This window comes from Crinia signifera, chromosome 7 (genome assembly GCF_055691185.1).
Source record: "Crinia signifera chromosome 7, ASM5569118v1, whole genome shotgun sequence".
Lineage (NCBI taxonomy): Eukaryota > Metazoa > Chordata > Amphibia > Anura > Myobatrachidae > Crinia > Crinia signifera.
In genome coordinates this window covers 43,136,256-43,143,578 of record NC_139223.1, presented here as the reverse complement: position 1 = coordinate 43,143,578, position 7,323 = coordinate 43,136,256, and positions in this window count along the sequence as shown.

Below are 7,323 nucleotides of genomic sequence, written 5' to 3'. Positions count from 1 at the left end.
CCCCTCAAGGCCCCTGCGTGTTCTCCAGCCCGGCGGGGACCCTCCGGTACCTGGGTGAGTGTGCTGCGGGGCCGGGGGAGGGAGAAATCCCTTCCTGCAGGTTGCGGCCTACACATTGCCTCAAGCCGCGGCCTCAATTTAGACTGCACCCGGCGGCGGGCTCCAGGCCCGAATCGCGGCAGCGCAAATCGCCGCGGACCATCAGCTGGCCACTCTGGAGGTGCCTACACCTGCCCCCCACCTGGCACTGCCTGCTCAGACCTACCTGTCCACCCAGGGAGCTGAAAATTCTGTGAGAGACCCGGGTCTCTCCCTCTCACTGTCCCCGCGGCGGCCATCTTGGAGGTGGCAGGTTGGGATTATATATACAGCTGCCTGCTCCTGCTGCTTCTGGGCTAAGCCTCCTGCGGGGGTAATACACTGTAGGGAGACTAAGAGCTGTCTGGGCTGTTGCTGGGTGCCTATGGGGGCAGCTTGGACCTGCAGATATCTCACCTGTGAACGAGCTGCAGCAGCTGCTGCATGGGGGACCAGCCCTGTGCTACTGGTGTCAGACCTGTGCAGCACCCATCTCTAATACTGGTCGCTACTTCCATAAGGATGTCTTTTCATCAGATGATTTGACCAGGCTCATGTTCCCCGTTGCCTGCCCTTAACATGTCACGGCTTAGACTTCCGGTTCCGGCTCACTACAAGACGGCCGCGTGAGAGCTGAGCTCCGTGGGCGGCACCCCTACCTCGCCGGATTGCTGTCCCCCTACTCCTCATTCGGAGGCAGAACATAAGGAGAGCTGGGCGCGGTGCATGGAGAGGTTTCTCTCTCCCATGCCGAAGCGCCAGAGCCGTCGCACCGCAGTGAAGCAGCAGCTACAGCAGCCCAAGATGGCGGCCACACCTCCGTCCCCTGCAGCAGGAGGATCACGCTCTGAGGCACAGCACTCGCCCGGACAACCCTGCCAGCAACAGACAGTGCAGCTACAGGTACTGGGCACCTCAGACTCCCTTACCCACTCACTCCAGGGTACCCCTGAATGCTTACTGCGGGACATAACCAGAGAGGAGGAAGACAGGGACACTGCAGCATACCAAAGCATGGTAAAAGCTATTAAAGCAACCATTGCGCCTATGTTTAAAGAACAGGCAGCAGCATTTCATGTGAGCTTTAATGACCTGAAGGGACACATTTCACAGCTCTCACAGAGGGTTTCCCATAATGAGTCACAAGTTGGAGTGGTTTTCCATGAGGTACAAGAATTGAAGGATCACAATGCCGCCCTCCAGAAAACTGTATATGCCCTCACCAACAAGGTTGACGACCTTGAAAATAGGTCGAGAAGATCTAACCTCAGGCTTGTGGGACTCCCAGAGACAGTGCGGGGCCCCGCTCTGCAACACTTTGTCCGCAACACTCTGCCTACATTGTTGGGGGTAGAGAGTGATTGCACTGATATGGTCATAGAAAGAGCCCACAGATTGGGACCTGAAAAGGAGGGGGTAAATGTGAGACCCAGAGTCACAATTTTTAAATGCTTGAGCTACCTGCATAAGGAAATATTATGGACAGCGTCACGCAAGCAGAGAACATTACAGTGGGAAGGCCACAAGTTGCACCTGTTTCAGGACTATTCTGCTGAGGTGACTAGGGCCAGAAAGGAGTTCACCAGCATTTGCTCTAAATTAATCGCAGAAAAGAAGAAATTCGCACTGCTTTACCCAGCCAGGCTTAGGGTCTTTGAGGGGGACACCTTCAGAGACTTCTCTACAGCGGCCGATGCGAGAGCATATCTCAGGATGGAATTTGCAGAAACTGCACAGCCGTGAGAACATGCATGTGATATATATGACTTGATGGATTCACGCCAAGGTTGTCCGGCGGGACTGCATGGGTATTTTAGGAGCATGCTCCTATCAATGTTACTAGTTTAAGACAGCCGCATGGAGATATTATTGCCGTTATAAGTGTGGAAAAGTTAACACTAATATATACAGTTATAGTTATGTTATAAGGTTAATATTGGGGGGATTGTGATCTGTTTGATAATATATTGAAATTAGATAATAGGGGTGCCGGCCCTGCTACGCCGCCCGGGAAACTGGTTTAATCTAGGGGCGTAGAGGTAAAGGAAGTCAGGTAAATACCAAAACAGGGGTGTTGGTGAGGGAGGAGCTTCACTGGTGGGGCTCAATCCTCGCTGCAGGAATAGGGAATATATTGATGTGTTATCTGAGAGTTTTTTCTCTCAAGGGAAAAGTTATTTTTGTTCTTATTGTTGGAGGGGAGGGGGGGAAGGCACAGGGACCTGTCCTTCCGGGTTCTATGTATATTTTGTGGGGAAGTTGGGGGGGAAAGGGGGGTGGGAATGGGGACTCGGTGCGTCAATGTCTAGGAAGTATCATAGTGCTAATGTGTTATGGCTAATATAAAATTTTGCTCGTGGAACGTGGGAGGCATTAATTCCCCGATAAAGAGGAAAAAACTACTCTTATACCTTAGAAAACAAAAGGCGGACATAGCTCTACTTCAAGAGACTCATCTCACTGATAGTGAACATGATAAATTGGGAGCCTTGGGGTTTAAAGTTGAGGCATATGCCTCCTTTACCTCTAAAGCTAGAGGGGTAGTAGTCCTGTCACGCAAAACACTGGGAGTGGTAGTCAGCAACATCATCAAAGACCCGGAGGGACGCTATGTTGTAGTAGAGATGACCATACACGGAGAACAATTTGTTCTGTGCAGTGTGTACGCGCCCAATGTATACTCAAAAAATTTTTTTGCCCACTTATTGACAAAATTAATGCCATATGCAGATTCCCGCTTAATAATAGGGGGAGATTTTAACATGGTAGCCCAACCGTCCTTAGATAAATCCTCTAAACCAAAAAGAAGCCCTGCAAAACCAGCATTGGGGTTAGGTGAAATTGCAACCCAGCTCCAGGTGGTAGACGGCTGGAGGTTGCTACATCCCACAGACAGGGAATATTCTTGTATTTCAGCGGCACATGGAACAATGTCACGCATTGACTACATACTCCTATCCACGGGTCTCTGCGGCCGCTTACTTGATACCGGTATGGAACCGATATGTTTGTCGGACCATGCTGTGATATGGGTACTAGTGGAGACAGCCCTAGATGTAGGGGGACATCGTCAGTGGCGATTCCCTTCTTATCTGGCGTCCTCCAAAACTTTTAGAGATGCTTTAGAGGCCAAGTGGATGGAGTATCAACATAACAACATGGAACATGATGTAGATCCGTTTTTAAAATGGCAGACGGCTAAAGCGGTGCTTAGAGGGGAAATAATCTCGTTTGTCAAGAAATATCGGAAGGAAAGATCTGAGGACATAGTCAAGGCCCAGGAACTACTAACATCAACATACGCTACCTATAGCTCATCCCCTAACTTGGTCCATAAACAGAAATATTCCCAGGCCAAGACTCAGTTCGAGGCACTGCTAGAATCTCAGACATTGCGGTGCATAAGCAACACAAACTTCCAATTTTATAAACATGGTAATAAAAATGGGAGACTATTGGCCAATTTAATGAGAGGCACTAGGCCATCAGCATATATTAAATCCCTCAAAACCTCGGGAGGCGCAAGGGTACATAGGGGATCCGATATCATTGATACTCTTAGGGGATTTTACTCAAACCTATATTCCCAGGGGGAAATTAATCGGGAGAAGAAGGAAAACTTTTGGGCTTCTATTTCAGTACCTAAAATTTCTAGTTCCGCAGCGGAGCGTATTGTAGCGCCTATAACAATAGAGGAAGTAACGCAAGCTATATCTAAGCTTAAACCCCTTAAAGCCCCGGGGCCAGATGGATACTCTGGGGAATTCTACAAGATACTGAAAGCAAGGGTGGGAGACATTTTGGTGCAGGTGTTTAATGCTATACTGCAGGGCCAACCAACCCCATTGTATTTTAACTCAGCAGTAGTCAAGGTACTCCCGAAACCTGGTAGGGACCCAGAGGAGCCGAGCTCGTATAGGCCCATTTCACTGTTGAACACTGACTACAAATTGTTCACAAAAATATTGTCCGAAAGAATGAAACATATTTTGCCTACAGTTATCTCCGAGGACCAAACTGGATTTATAAGTGGTCGGCACTCGGTGGTAAATGTACGTAAATTGCTGACCGTGATCCACCAGTTGGGAAGGGAGGGGGGCTCAGGTGACCGGGTCGTTCTGTCTATGGATGCTGAGAAGGCGTTCGATCTGGTCACCTGGGACCATCTATATGAAACGATGAAGAGGTTTGGATTTCCCCCGGCCTTCATCGGAACTATACAATCTCTGTATTTACAACCATACACGCAGGTGGCATGTAATGGTCACATATCCCCCCCGTTTCTGGTCCAAAGAGGGACGAGACAAGGGTGCCCACTGTCGCCGTTGCTGTTTGCTCTGGCCTTGGAGCCCTTAGCAATAGCTCTACGAGAAAGTACACACTATAGGGGCATTACATTGGGAGCAATAGAATTGAAGGTCAGCCTCTTTGCTGATGACATGCTTCTTTTTGTATCAAAATTGACGGAATCCTTACCTGCCATCAGGAAACTGATAGAAGAGTTCGGGTCCTTTGCAGGATATAAGATAAATTTCCACAAGTCAGAGATTTTGCAGGTGCTAGGGCCCCAGACAGATGAGCTTTCCGCGCAAAATACCCTTCCCTTCAAGCTTAGTACAGATACCATTAAATATCTGGGCATAAATATTCCAGGCAAAATTAGAGACTTATACAAAATTAACTTCTCCCCTATAATTGAAGATATCAGAAAGTTGCTGGAGGGGTGGAAGGAACTGCCACTCTCATTGCTGGGAAGAGCTGCGGTACTACAGGCCATAGTATTCCCCAAACTATCCTATTACATCCAAATGCTCCCAATCCGGGTATCTAGGCAAGATATAGGGAAAATAAATACGGCCTTCTTCTCTTTTTTGTGGCAGGGCAAGAAACCACGGATTTCTAGATCTAAAACATACCTCAAAAAGGCAGATGGGGGGTTAGGAATGCCAAATGTGTTGGCCTTCAGCCAGGCAGTCTTCATGAGATATGCCCTGGACTGGCTCCAGGGAACTAGCTCCTATACTCATAGAATTCTGGAGGAGGAAACTGTCTCACCATATTCTTTGGCGGGATTGCTCCACGTTCCACGGGCAAAGTTGCCACAGCAGGTCCGGGATAACATCATTGTCAGGGACACATACTCCGCATGGTTGGCAATCAACAAGTGCATGGGCAGAAACTTTCAAAACACAAAATATGACACCTTCTGGGGAAACCCCGGATTCACTCCCGGGATGACAGAGAAGGGGTATGAAAGATGGAAAAGACAAGGAATTTTGGCAGTTAAGGATGTGTTCGACCCGGGGGGACATTTGCTCTCATTTCAAGAGCTTTCAGCTAAATACTCTTTACCAAATAGGGACTTTTTTATGTATTTGCAAATCAGACATTTTATTCAGTCAAAAGGAAACCCAATGATAGACACTGAAAGACAAGACGTAATGCAGCAAGTATTTGCTTTAAGCTCTACTGGGCCATTCCGAATTAAGTATATATATGGCGATATACTACCAGTCACACCTGAAGCAGTATGGCAAGCAATGGGGCTTAAGTGGCAGGCAGACATTCCGGGAGTGGGCTCGGGAGATATATTACATAAACACATGGGAAAAACATTGAAGGTGTTGCAGTCGGCCATGCTGCAGGAGGTGCACATAAAGACGCTACATAGAGCGTATATCTCACAAGCCCAGAGAAAGCACTTTGTCCCGGGAGAACTGGGGATATGTCTTAAATGTAAAAGCTCAAACGCAACGTTCTTCCACCATTTGTGGGAATGCGGGAGAGTCAGAAAATTTTGGGACAAGGTGATGATGTATATAAATAATATATGTGGGTTGCGCCTAGTTAAAGATCCGTTGGCTATGTTATGTGCGAATTTCTCACAATGGAATCTTCACGGCAGGAAAACAGAATTGTTTCCATTTCTCACCATGATAGTGACAGTTGCGAAGAAAGTAATCTTACGCAACTGGACTACCTCAGCATCCCCATTATTACATGATGTTAAGTCTACGCTAACGCAACTGTTGTATTTTGATAGAAAAGCCACTTTGCAGATGGTGGAGGAAGGAGTCAAGAAATTTCATGCTAAATGGGGGGTATACATAGCGTCAATGGAGGAAAATGAAAGGAAACACGTTATGAAGGTGTTTGAAGGCACAACCTGGTACCTGCTTAGATCACTAACAGATAGTTGAGGCGCACCGAGTCTTAGTTGTGGGTGGGCAAGGGAGGGGGGGGGTGGGGGGTAGTTAATGTTGTAGGGGTAGTTGATTGGTTGTTGAAATTCATAAGGAATAAGTTGTATTAGACATGTAATCAGGCGAATGTATGTAGAGACGAGGAAACTAAAGGGTTACTCTTTTGAACACACCTCTAAATAAGAAAGAGGGGTCAAATATTGAGAAGGGAAAGTGGTGCAATAGGAAAAGTGGGTTCTCAGGGATTGAAGAAAGGAAATGTTATACATCTGACATGAATACACCCATGGAAAGAAATACCAATTATGCACAGTTTTCATAGGGTAATGTACTTTATTTGCTGAATGTTTTAATACAAGAGATTGATGTTTAGTTATGTACAACTACTATTACATGCAAAACTTTAATAAAAACGTTTTGAAAAAAAAAAAAAAAATTGAACACCAAATATTTTTTTAAAGTAAAATGTTTTATTATAAACTTAGCACACCTGTAAACTTTTAGAATATAAAAACTGTATAGTAAATAGAGAAACCAAAACTACACTTTTTACATTTGATGGTAGGTGGTGGTATCCTGAGGATACTGCTCCTGGTCCATCGCAGTATGGGAGGGGGATGGGGTTTCCACAAAGCCATGGAAAGGACTGCTGGTTGAACCTGCTGCCGGTTGCTGAAATGGTTGGGCAGATTTGTGCGCAAACTGGGGATAGTGGGGATAATGACAAGAGTGATAAACTGGACATAATTATTCTCTTGAGAATCTCAATCAGCCAGGTACTGTACTAGTCTGGCATCAACCAGAGTCCTTGGAAGGTTAATGCAATTACCCTAATCAACTTTATTAGGAGCTGCCAGTGTGAACATCATTGATAAGATTCACTAAGTCCTATTATTCATTCATACGATACAGTGTATATTTTATGTTTTGTTATATATTTCTATACTTGTAGATTTTTTATTATTATGTTTAGTTTAATTTATGTATATGTATCGCATTAATGTGCTTAGTGTAGATAATGGTGCATAAATGAAAACTATAT